The sequence below is a fragment of the Lissotriton helveticus genome, chromosome 9 (assembly GCF_964261635.1).
Source record: "Lissotriton helveticus chromosome 9, aLisHel1.1, whole genome shotgun sequence".
NCBI classification, from domain to species: Eukaryota; Metazoa; Chordata; class Amphibia; order Caudata; family Salamandridae; genus Lissotriton; species Lissotriton helveticus.
Genome location: NC_136070.1, coordinates 118,927,242 through 118,940,692, shown reverse-complemented (window position 1 = coordinate 118,940,692; position 13,451 = coordinate 118,927,242).

The window sequence follows — 13,451 nt, the reverse complement described above, 5'->3', positions numbered from 1 at the left end:
CTCTCACCACCACACACTCACCACCACACACACACACAAAACCAGCCGTCAGTGCACGCTTTCACCGGGCACAAACACCACCAGCCGTCAGTGCATGCTTTCACCGGGCGCAAACACCACCAGCCATCAGTGCAGGCTTCCACCAGGCGCACACCACCAGAGGTCAGTGCACGCTTTCACCAAACACACACACACCAACAGCCATCAGTGCACACTTTCACCAGGCACACACACCACTAGCCGTCAGTGCACACTTTCACCAGGCACACACACCACAAGCCGTCTGTGCATGCTTTTACCAGGCACACACACCACCTGCCGTCAGTGCACGCTTCCACCAGGCACACACACCTCCAGCCGGCAGTTCACGCTTCCACCAGGCACACACACCACCAGCCATCAGTGCACAATTTCTACAGACACACACACCACCAGCCATCAGTGCACACATCAATTGTTAAAGCATCCACAATTAACTATTGTAGCAATCACAGTATGGTACACTTTACTTTTAAACATATTAATCTAAAGCGCAGCATGCCACCATTGCTACAATCCAACCCACATAATTCAACTACACACCACATGCATACACTCCATAACACATGGCTAAAAGACATTGCCATTTACAATGCCATTAGCTCTAACTCAAATAAATCCGAGACCTATTGCATTTCCAATGCTTGTTACAATAATGTGCAAATTCGCTTAGAGTGCTAACAGAGATTGTCTCAGCCTCTGAAGATGAGGTCCGGTGCAGTGCAGCTTGTTAAAGGGCTCTGGGCTGATTACCAGTGGGCACATGCTTATGCATAATTGTGGGGGCTGAGCACGTGAGACTACCGTCTAACTCAGACCGGTATATATTCCAATGTTTAATGGAATAAGTGAAGGAAGGTGTATTTTTGTGCTTTCCTGTATGTATGTTTATGTGCACATTTGTGTGTCTGTGTAGGTTTATTTGTGTTTTTTTATGCAGGGCCTTTGTTGTGGATGTCAGCATGGGTATGTTTGTGTGTATTTATGCAGATTTGTAGAACACACTATCTGCCACATGGATCAACATAAGGATTTGTGATTCCTAAATAGCGATTTTTAAGAAATCGCTATTTGGGAATCGCAAATCCATATGTATGTAGGAATCCCAAAATAAATTGTGATTCCTTAACATTACCTAATAGTGATGCATAAATTGTGAATCTCTATTAGGTAATGTTGCTCCATTCATTCCTATGGGCCTACAGGCCCATAGGAATGAATGGTAATGTACTCGCAAATTGCGATTACCAAATTGGTAATCGCAAATTGCGACTGCAATTCCGAGGGTACCAAGGGGGCCTAAGGCCCCCCTGATGCACCCCCTCAAAAAGGTAAGTGTACATATATGGCGCACACACATGCAATAAGGTTATGTGTGTGCGCCACATGTCACTTTGAAAAATGCACTTTTGTGCATTTTTCAAAGAATGCGCAAATTACCATCAACTTGATGGTAATTAGCATTTCCTAAATGCACAGTTTGCATTTAGGAAAGGCTTGATGATTCTGTGAATCAGCCCGTTTGCTACCAGAAAAAAAGTTGATGCATGTGAGCCTATAACTTGTGAGGGTAATCTGGTACTGAAGAAATGTGAGCCAGGTATTGAGCTTATTGTGGAATAGAAGTCTGGAGGCTCTTATGTGCAGTGCATAGTTTCCCCACGCCTTACGAGTGATGTAGGAGAAGGCTCAACCACTGGATCTGGTTTCCATATGTGTGGAATGTGTGCAAGTAGGAGTCCACACGAGTGGAGGTCAGGGCCGGACGGAGAACCAAAACCGGCCCTGGCAAAGTGCTCGTCCGACGCCCTCCCACGTGGGGCTGGAGGTGCCGCCGAGCTCTTTGCCAGGGCCGGTTTAATGCTGCAAAAACGGCCCTGTAACAAAATCGGCCGGCCCCCAGGGGCCCAAAACCGCCCCCCACCCGTGCGGCACACCGGGGGATTGCCCGGTGCCTGCTACGGCCAGTCCGGCCCTGGTGGAGTTGTCTGGAAGGTTTGTAAAAGCAGATGCGATTGTTAAGGTATGCCTGTACATGGGATCATACATTTGGTGCATATTCCAGTTTGAACCAGTTCAGGAACCCACTCTGGCGCGAAACTGGATAAAGGACCTGGAAGTATCCTACCTTCTCTCCAGACCCTCCTCTGGGAGGGACCACCAAGACTACCAACCCTTTCCTTAGGGTACTTTAGGGCTCCCCAGCATTCAGATTTATCATGGGACCAGACTCAACCCTTAAACTACGTCACTGTTAGATTTGGGGGTCTCTAGCTGGCACAGGTAGGTACTTATGACAAATAGGGACCCTTGCCTCTAGTCAGGGTAAGGGGGTACCCTCCTAAAATGACCCCTGCTCACCCCCTTGGTAGCTTGGCATGAGCAGACAGGCTTATCTCAGAGGCAGTGTGTAAAGCATTTGTGACCACATACAGTAATCCAGTGACAACACTACAGATGGATACCACACAGGTTTTATATCAAAAATAAGTATTTTTTATATAGACTTATCACAAGACCACAAACAACAAAAATCCACAATACTATACTAAAGATGGTAGTTTTAGCTGAGTTCTCTTTAGTTCTTATAATGCGACACTTTGAGTCAATGTACCTTAAGATGCGACATGCAGGGCAACGAAAGTGTTGCAACGATGGAAATGCGGCAAAGATCTGGTGCAAAGAAATAAAGATGACGCTTTCTTCTTGATGCGACACACTTTCCGGTGATGCGGTGGCGTCTGCTGCGGCGTCAATCCTCTCCTCCGGCGATGCAGGATGCTGTCCATGATGTGAGCCACGACAGGCCCGGCCACACGGTTCCCAGTGATGCGGCGGCGTCTGCTGCGATGTCGATCCTCTTCTCCTGCGTCACGCTTCCCGGTGATGCGGCGGCGTCTGCTGCGATGTCGTTCCTCTTCCCCGGTGATGTGTGGCGCTTCGTGATGTGCAGCGGCAGTTCGGCGACACACTTCTTGTTCTTGAGTCGCGCTTCCAGTTCCTTGCGATACGCAAGTCCTCACAAGTTGAAAATAAAGTACACACAGTTCTTTCTCCTTCCTTTGGCAGTCAGGCAACCACTGCAGGCCAATCCCCCAAGCAGCACTTCAGCTTAGGAATAGTCTCTTCTCAGTTTCTTCAGGTTCCTCTCCTCAGCAAAGGTTTCTTCTTGTAGTCCAAAAGTGATCTAAATTCTTGGGATCAAGGTCCCAATATTTATACCCCAAAATCCTTTGTCCTCTGAGGGCAGAGGGGCCTTTTCCCAGTCCAAACCAGATCTGGAGCACTCTGTTTACATGACTTCTTTCCTTTCACAGTGCAAGGCAGAAACAGCAGACGCACCACAGGAGGTGGAGCCAGCATTGTGGAGGAAAGGCACAGCTCTGGAGCACTGTGTTGACATGACTCCTTCTCTCCTTTCACAGTGCAGGGTAGAGACATCAGATGCACCACAAAGGGTGGAGCCGGCATTATGAAAGGAAGGCACAGCCCTATTCAGGCCCCAGGTGCAACTCCTCCCACCCATCTAGATGCAGATCTCTCTATTCACCACTGGGCTGACTCATCCTGTCTCCTGGAATCCTCCAGCCCTGTCACTCAAACTCCAGACAAAGAATACTCAACCTAGCAGAGGTAGGCTTGGATAGTTAGACAAGAAAATACCTGCTTTCTAAAAGTGGTATTTTCAAACACAGAATGTTAAAATCAACTTCACTAAAAGATGTATTTTATCATTCTGAGTTCAGGCGTACTAAACTTGAATTTCTACCATGTTCTCTGTGTCAGTTAGGATTTTAAGATGTAATAATCTAACTGCCCATTTTGGCCTATGGAGCCTTGGAATATTAAAAACTAAAATGGCTGTAAATCACTATTAGGACATGCCACACACATCACGGCTTGTGCTACCTTATAGGACCAGGGTCAGCGGACTCGATAATTCTCGACTCGGTGCCTACTCTAACCAGGGGTCGCACTCGGCAACTCTGGGCATTAGCTTGCCTAATCTCCACAACGGCCCCCTCAACGCCGGGGATGCCTGGCTCCACCTTGGGGATTCCCAGCAGGGACCATCCCACAGGGAAAGCCAGGACAGGTTCCCCAGCGGTATACAGCGCCAGGACGCCGGCTGGCAACAGTGCGCTTTACAAGTATACACATTACATTACATTACATTACTTACAATGCACCCTACCCTTGGGCCTACCATAGGGGTGTCTGATATGAAGAAAAGGTAAGGTTTAGGGACTGGCAAGTGGGTGGATTTGCCCAGTCAATGTGGCAGTACCAGACTGCACACAGGCTCTGCAATGGCAGACCTGAGACACATTTTACAAGGTTGCTTCTGTGGGTTGCACAACCAGTGCTGCAGGCCCACCACCAGCAGCATTTGGATTTACAAGCCCTGGGCACACGCAGCGCACTGTACTAGGGTCTGACAAGTAAACCAAATCAGCCAATCATGGAGTCACTAATCCATACATCAATTTACAATAGGGAGAGCATATGCACTTTAGCACTGATCAGCAGTGGTAAAGTGCCCAGAGTTATGAAACCAACAAAAACAGGTCAGACAAAATACAGGATGAAGGCAAAAAGTTCAGGGATAACCTTGCAAAAAGGGCCAAGTCCAACAGTCACTCTTTAATCTTCTGGGCACTTGGACTTAGTTGGACTTCGATCTCACTGTTCTTCAAGGCGTCTTCATCTTCTATGTCTGTGCTTCATGCAAGCTGTTCGATAGACCTGTGGGCATCAAGTGCACCCGAAGAAATCTCCCTTGGAGTGAAGGAGCCACTCCCCTGCATCTGCAGGCACCGCAATGAAGATGACCGCCTGCCAAGGCCCAGCAACAAAGGTGGTGGTACTGCAGTTCTCTAGAGGCCTTACCTGTCTTGTCAGCAATTTTGAGGACAGTATCCCTCTTTGAGGCCGCTGGGACCAAACCCCTGTGCACTGTGTCAATTTGTTGTTGCTATGGCTTGCTCTGCATTCCAGAGATCTTCAAGTACAGGAGCTCCCGCTGCCAGCACCTTATCCCTTGAAGATCAGTGTTCTCATGGCATCCTCTGCGCCGCGGGCCTTCATCTTTGATGAGCTGCTCACGGTCCTCTTGCGACGCCTGTGCCTTTGGCCTGTGGGTCCTCTCAAGGGTATTCCTTTGCTTCAATGGGCTCTCCTGCCTGCTCAGGGCCTGCTCTGACTCTCCTGCATTTGGTGAGTCCCTTGGAGCTTGCAGGTCCCAACGTGTTCACCTTTTCATCTTCCACGCCAGTTGCAACACCATGGCTTGTTGGTGCTCCCACAGACATCGACCACCTAGACACGGACATCCAATGTGGAACAGCTTGTGCATGGCTCTTGGTCTTCCCCAGCATCAATTGGTTCTCACAGCTGCAGCAACATGGTCACCATCGACTCTTCAGAACCTCTCAACACCAGTGGACATTATACTTCCATGCCTCCTGATCACCTCTGAGTAGCATAGACTCTATCCCCTCTGCTTGCAGGTTCTTCACTTCCAGAATCTACCATTGTATTCCACCAGACTTCTTCAACATCTTCTCCAGACATGTTCTTTGAAGTCTAGAAGAGCAACCCTTTGACAAAAAGGGAACAAATTGTCACCTGCCTATAAATAAACCAGAGTGCAATGCGTCTCTCAATAACTGAACGTCTGTCAGATCTAGGGATCAAAGTAGAAGATGCGTCAGGCATTCAAACATGTGCTTCAACAATAATGATATCGAAATATTTTATATTTTTTTCAAAATATATAATTTTTCAAGACATAGAATACATTTTGCTCTTTTTATATACATAAAGGTAAATGCAAAACAAACAACTAAATAGCACAAATACGTACAGTCTCAAAGAGACCTGACAAAATCAAATGTACAATGAAATGATTCCCCTGTGTTAGACCTGGCACAATTGGCGTGGGTCTCCCTTCCATTTTTGCTGCTGCCTCATGTATTTTTGCTGATGTTAGATGCTTTGGGCACTGTGCCACTGCTATCCAGTGCCACAGTGCAAGTGCTCCCTATTGTAAATTGATGTATTAATCAGTGGTTCCATGTTTGGCTATTTGGTTTACTTGTCAGACCCTAGTCTAGTGCACTGAGTGTGCCCAGGGCATGGAAATCCAAATGCTGCTGGTGGGCCTGCAGCACTGGTTGTGCCACCCACAGAAGCAGCCTTGTAAAATATGTCCAAGGTCTGCCATTAAAGAGCCTGGGTGCATTCTGGTACTGTCATGCTGACTGGGCAAGTGCACCCACTTCCCAGTCCCTAAATCTTCCCTTTTCTTCATGTCAGTCACCCCTATGGTAGGCCCATGGGCAGGGTTTCATAGTCAGTATAAGGTAGGACAAGCCCTGATGTATGTGGCATGTCCTAATAGTGAATTACAACCATTTTCGTTTTTCACTTTTTCAAGGCTACCTGTTCTCCATAGGCCAGAATGGGCTGTTAGATTATTACATGTTTATAATCCTAACTGTTTCAGAGAACATGGTAGAAATTCGAGTTTAGTATGCCTGAACTCCGAACAATAAAATACATCTTTTAGTACAGTTTATTTTAATATTCTGTGTTTGCAAATACCACTTTTTGAAAGTAGGTATTTGCTTGTCTAACCATTCAAACCTACCTCTGCTAGGTTGTGTATTCCTATGTCTGGTTTTGTGAGTGACAGGATGGGGAATTCCAGGAGACAGGCTGAGTCACCCAGTGGTGAATAGAGAGATCTGCATCTAGATGCAACTGAACCTTGAATAGGGCTGTGCCTGCCTTCCACAATGCTGGCTCCACCCCCTGGGGAGCGGCTGAAGTCTCTGCCCTGCACACTGAAAGAAGAGAAGGAGTCCGATAAACAAAGTGCTCCAGGACTGTACTTGCCTTCCACAATGCTGGCTCCACCTCCTGTGGGGCATCTGGTGTGCCATCCCTGCATTGTGAAAGGATAGGAGAAGTCTGGTAAACAGATTGCTTCAGAACTGGTTTGGACTGGGCAAAGGCCCCTCTCCCCTCAGAGAACAAAGGATTTTGGGGTATAAATATTGGGATCCTGATCCCATGAAATTAGATCACTTTTGGACTACAAAAAGAACCTTTACTGAGGAGAGGAACCTGAAGAAACTGAGGAGAGACTATTCCCAAGCTGAAGTGCTCCTTGGGGGATTGACCTGCAGTGGTTGCCTTACTGCCAAAGGAAGGAGAAAGGAAATTTGTGTACTTTGCTTTCAACTTGTGAAGGACCTCCAAGGACTTGGAAAAGAGCTTGCCTCCTGCTGAAGTCTCAGGGACCACAGACTTCACCCCCCAGCTGCCCAGAGTTCTTTTGGAAGTGCCTGCTGCTGTTTTGGGCCTTCTGAGGAACTGCGTGTCGCAAGGAGCTGGAATCGTGACTCAGCGAGAAGAAGCGTGTCGCCGTCGCTGAGCCTGCTATCGCAACTCCGAAGGAGGGTGTTGCCGCTGGAACTGTCGCTCTGCACTACATCGGAGAGAAGCGTGCCGCAACGAAGAGGAAGCGCGTCGCCGTTGCTGCCGCCATCGCAACTCCAAAGGAGGGTGTCGCATCAGATGAAGAATCTCGCAACGAGTTCGGAGTGTGTCGCCGTCGCTGTGCCTGCCATCACAGCTCCGAAGGAGGGTGTCGCCGCTGGAACAGTAGAATTGCACCGCATTGACCAAGAGCACCTCGCATCCCCGAAAAGCGCGCCGCCGTCGGAGCTGCTGCCGTCGCATCATGGATGTTGCCACTGTAGTTGTCTCATCGAGCGGAAGTTTCATGCATCATGGGAGAAGAGCGTCGCCACTGGAGCTGTTGCTGTCGCATCGTAAGGGTGTCGCCGCTGCAGTCCGCGCATCAAACCGAGGACTTCTCACATCCCCGAGAAGCGTGCCGCATCTGGAAGATCTTAACGTCTTTATTTCTTTGTATCTGAACTTTGCTGCATTTCCCATCGCTGCCACATTGCTTGTCGTGTAAGCGCAACACAACCTAAGGTACATTGACGCAGAGTGTCACATCTAAGAACTGAACTGAACTAAGCTTAAATCTACCATCTTAAAGTAATCATAGTGTGTATTTTTGTCGCTTACGATCTTGTGGTAACTCTATATAAAGTGTACTTATTTTTGATATAAAACCTGTGTGGTGTCCATTTGTAGTGTTGTCACTGGGTTACTGTATGAGGTCACAACTGCTTAACTTACAACGCCTCTGAAGTAAAGCCCTTCTGCTCATGCCAAGCTACCAAGGGGGTGAGCAGGGGTATTTTGGGAGTGTAATCCCCTTACCTGACTAGAGGAGAGGGTCCCTATTTGTCACAAGTACCTACCTGTGCCAACTAGAGACCCCCAAATCTAACACCCCTCATAAGGTGTTTGGACTTGGCCCTCTTTGGCTAAAGTTCCTTAAAGTTTTTGCCTTCCTCCTAGACCTTTTTCTGATGTGGTGTTGCCGACTTAGATGCTTTGGTCACTTTGCCACTGCTGATCCGTGTCAAAGTGCAAGTGCTCCCTGTGTAAATTGTAATGGTAATTGGTTGTCGATAATTGGTATGTTTGTCTTACTAGTAAAGTCCCTAGTAAAGTGCACTATGTGTGCCAGGGCTGGTAATGCAAATGCTACTGGTGGGACTGCAGCACTAATTGTGCTACCCACATACGTAGCCCTAAAAAGAGATCTCAGGCCTACCACTACAGTGCCTGCGCACAGTTTTTCAACTGCCTTGTTGTCCTGACAGGTGCACCCACTTGCCAGGCCTTACCCTTCCCTTTTTATGCACATCGGACACCCCTATAGTAGGTCTAAGGTACCCCCCTGGGCAGGGTGCAGTGTATGTGAAAGGTAGGACATGTACTGAGGTGTGCACCATGTCCTGACAGTGAAATACTGCCAATTTTGTTTTTTACTGTTGCAAGGCCATCTTGCCCATAGGACAGAATGGGGACTTCTGTGTCACATGTTTCCAGCATTTCTTCCAATAGGCATAAGATGGAGAGATGGAGTTTAGTGTGCCTGAACTCAGAATTTAATAGCACATCTTTTTGTGAAGATGATTTTTAAATTGTGTGTTTGGAAACCACGCTTTTAGAAGTGGCTGGTTTCTTGTCCTAACCATCCTGCTGCCTCTGCTTGGTTGTGTATTGACTGTCTGGATTTGGATGTGACAGGGTCTGGGGAGGTGTCCTGACACCAGGGAGGAGTAGGTGAGACAGCAACAGGCTGGCCTGCATTTGGTGTGGTGGGAGGAGTAGCCCCTTTGATGCGGAGAGTGGTGTGCTGCTGCCACAATAGAATGGCTCCACCTCCAGCAGAGTGACTGCGGCCCAGACCCTCACTATCAAAGGAAGGAGATGTGCACTGGCAGGAAGACACCCAGAACTGGTTTGGACCGAGCTCAGAGCCCCCTGACCACAAAGACTTCAAAGGCATCTAGGGATATAAATGTGAGAGGTGAAACCCCTGAACTAAAGACTGAAAAAGGATTGAAACTACTTTGTAATCAAGAGGAACCTCTGTCAAAGATGAACAGCTGAAGAGACTGAAGAGGAGGATTGCCCTTGTGTGTTCTGGGGCTGGCCTACAGTTTGCTGATTTGACTAAGGAGAGGACAAGGGAATTTGCTGTGTGCTGTGTGCTGAAGTAACTCATCTTGAGGAGAGCTGGTTGCCCTGTTGTGAAAACTCAGGAACATCAAAGTTTCCTACTGTGTTTCAACGACGCATGGTGTGTGTGATTTTGCATGCCTGAGACTGCCGTGTGGTCTGTGGTGCTGTTTACGAGGTGCCCCGTGACAGCATTGCCCCCACAGCGTGAAACATCGTCCACGTTGCTCCATTGCTGTTTGTGGACCGAGCCGTCATCGTAACTGAGGCTGTGAGAAAGGATCACCTCCGCCGGCCCGAGCCGCAACATGCTAAAAGATTTCTTGAACCTAAGGAAGCTGCAAGGTGAAAGGGATCGAGAAAGTTGTTCGTCCAGAGGAATCTGCCCAAGATAGTCAATGAAGGAGAAGGCAGCATCATAAACCGTTCGCCTAAAGCGTCACCTAGAAACGGAGGGGAAACGGCCACTACAACGCGTCCGTTTCCACGAGTAACCATAACCACGCATGCAGTACAACGCATGCGTGGTTACAACGAAAAGCCTTTGCCACGCATAACTTTACTACGAGATACGTAGTAAAGGCATGTGTGCAAATAGTTACAAAAAAAGGGGGGCTTAGGGGCCTCCCCCCCCCCAAAATAAATGTGGGATTAATAAAGGGGGCTTAGGGGGTCCCCCCCCCCCAAAAAAGAAACTCACCTGATTCCGTAAAAAGAAGAAACTGAAGAGAAAAAAATGTGGAGGCAATCGGCATCGTTAGAGGAAACGGAAAGAAAATTCCGTTTCCTCTTAACGACGTGAAACGTCACATCGGAAGGGCTTGGAGTGGAGAGGACGTGGAGAGGTAAGGAGGAATGAGGGGGTGGTTTTGCAGGGGAAAAATACTAGGGTTAATTTATAGTGATAGGAGATATCCTTTAATATAAAAATGCCATTAACATGCATAGTTTCACATCAAAAATCGTTGTAAAAGTGTGCGTGGTAAACGATATGCGCGTGGAAGGAATTCGCATTTTAATGCATGTGTGGTAAAGGCATGCGTTGCAACGGAATTCGTTGTAACAACATACAACCGAAACGGAGCCGCAACGACATCGAGACCGCCCAACAAGGGCGTCTGACGAGCGGAGAGAGCGAGGCAGTGGACCCCCCAGGTAAGGCTTGGACTCTGGTTGGGAGCGGCAAGTGTGTGTGGCCTGGGGAGGCATGCAGGAGGAGTACAGGAGTGCTCCCATCTCTCTCCTGCTGCACCATGTTAGACTTGCTGAGTCTCTGCGCGGCCCATACTTGCCCAGTACCGTGGCTGCCCCTTTAAGTTTACATCCATTGTCTCTGTTGTTGGGGCCATGCGTTTTGGTGTTGGACAAGGGTCTAGCCGTCACCTTCTTCAGGGCACAAAAGAGATGCCATCCAGGGAGTGGCCGTGAGGTATGGGGGAAGAAAAATTTAATGATAAACCAAAAATGATGGTCCAGGACTCAGTTAAGGGATACTCTCAAGACTGGATGAAGAATTCATTATATATCTCCAGAAGTTGTTGTCAGCTGTAAGGTTCGAATCCAAATAGACACTCACAAGCTAAGAGAACCTTTCACACAAGATGAAGGAGTACAGTCAGAAGCCAAGCTGATAACAGCAGTGGGACTCCTGTTTGCAGCCGTCATTATCTGTTGACCTGAGTTGTTCATGCGGTGGATTGGGACGCGCACGCTTTTCTGATCACACTTTTCTGACTACGGAATCCTCTTCTCCTGGTATCTGAACGGACCTCGAGATCCTGAGGCCCCGTGTTCTCCAGTTTAGCGGGCCCTGCCCCGACTGCGTCTGCGGAATAACACCATGTCTGGCACCGCATCCTGTGACTGTTTCTGGATTTCTGCTAGCCGTGCTTGTCTGGATCTACCCTCATTGACATGTTATTAGCTTGGTTTCTGACTGCGCTGCTTTATCCTGCGTGAAAGGTGCTCTTAGCTGCTTGTGGATGCCTATTTGGATTCAAATCTTACATCTGACTACAACTTCTAGAGATATAACGATTCTTCATCCAGTCTCGAGAGTATCACTTAATGGAGTCCTGGACCATCTTTCTTGGTTCACCATTACATTTTTCTTCCCCCGTACCTCACGGGCACTCCCTGGATTACATCTCTTTTGTGCCCTGAAGAAGGTGACGGCTAGACCCTAGCCCTACACCGAAACGTGCGTCGGATGCCGTGCCTGACAGGAACCACATTGTGACCCCCTAAATCTGGACTGATGACTTGCTTATACATATTGGACATGTACTTTGAGTTGTCAATTATGTTTTCATCTTTGATTGATACTCCGACCTATATGATCAGACCTTCCTCTCGCCGACCCACCAATTGATTGCATTTTATTTTACACTGCTCCAGGTTGAACCTGGGAATGTTTTAACTAATTCCTTTTACTGTATGTGGCCGGTTTTGTTTTTCTCGTTTATTTTTACCTGATCTTGAAGCAAATGAATTGCATGGTAATTCACATGTGCTTTTAAGGTCAAAATGGCCGAAATAAAGTAATTATTGAATTGAAAATTGTAATGTAAAATTACAGAAATTTGCAGTGTTGTAAATATATTACTAAAGAATATGATGTGGTAGTGCAGTATTATTTACAGACAGCATATTTTCTATTGAACTGGCCACTACATTGTCAAAGTCCGGGTTTTACTGCTAAAACTAAATAGCACACATAAATAATGTTTGGAAATTGGGCATAGGCTAATATTTGTCATTTTGCACAACACCAAGTACAGTGCCTTGATTAGTTTTGTCAGAACCCTGTTCAAAGTGCTACAGAGCAGGCAGTGGTTACCAGGCACAACCGTGGTGGTTGAGGCCTTTTGCTTTTCATGTCTCGGGGGTGACCTACTATGGATCCTGAGCAGCCTTACCAAGTACCCCTTCAGCACTTGTTGCTCAGTGGTAGCATGGGGGCTTCTTCGGTGGAGGGGGGGGGAGTAGGTAGGCACAGCGAGATAAACACCGGCTCACAACTGAAAGTACGCTCAGCAGCAGCTATCATCCAGTTAAATACTTGCATTAATGACAAAATGAGCATTTGTTAACTAACCAAAAGTACTAGATTCACAAACATACAGTCCCCTGAGGTCAGGTCTCTTAGTTTTGTGGGCGGGTCCCTGAGCCTCACTCCCCTCTCACCAGTGGTAGTGGTTATTCTCTATTCTGTAGGTGAGTTTCAGGTTACAAGGCAGTAGCCATTTACCACAATGAAGTTAGCCCTTTGGCAGCCACTTCTGATCCAAAAAGACTGCAGTCCATGAGACAGACCCATGTCCCGGCACACATGCATGATCCGTGTTTGCCCATGACAACACAAATCAGCATAAGGGCTGCAGACATTACACCGGAGGCATTCAAGGCAGGGGTGAACGTCCATCACCATGCAAGGGACTTTTCTGTCCCAACCATTTTGGTACTATTAAAATCTTTGTTTCCATATCACTTCAGTATTCCAAAGAAGTGCTTCATTTGTACTTTCCTTACTGCTGACATATTTTGAAGTATTTGTAATGCTCATTTATAGGTATTACAATTTTGACCTCCTGCAGCCCTTCCTTTCGCACCAGCAAGATTGTCACATAGTTTATTTGATTAAATAATCTCACTTTTCAGTCCAATAAATAAAAGTAAACAGCAGTTTCTATGTTAAAAGAATAAGCAGCGATTTAAATAATATGATAGCCTGATATTTGACTTGTGTCTTTGAAAGCACAACAAATGTTTGAAGAGTTTAAAGGCATCTTTAT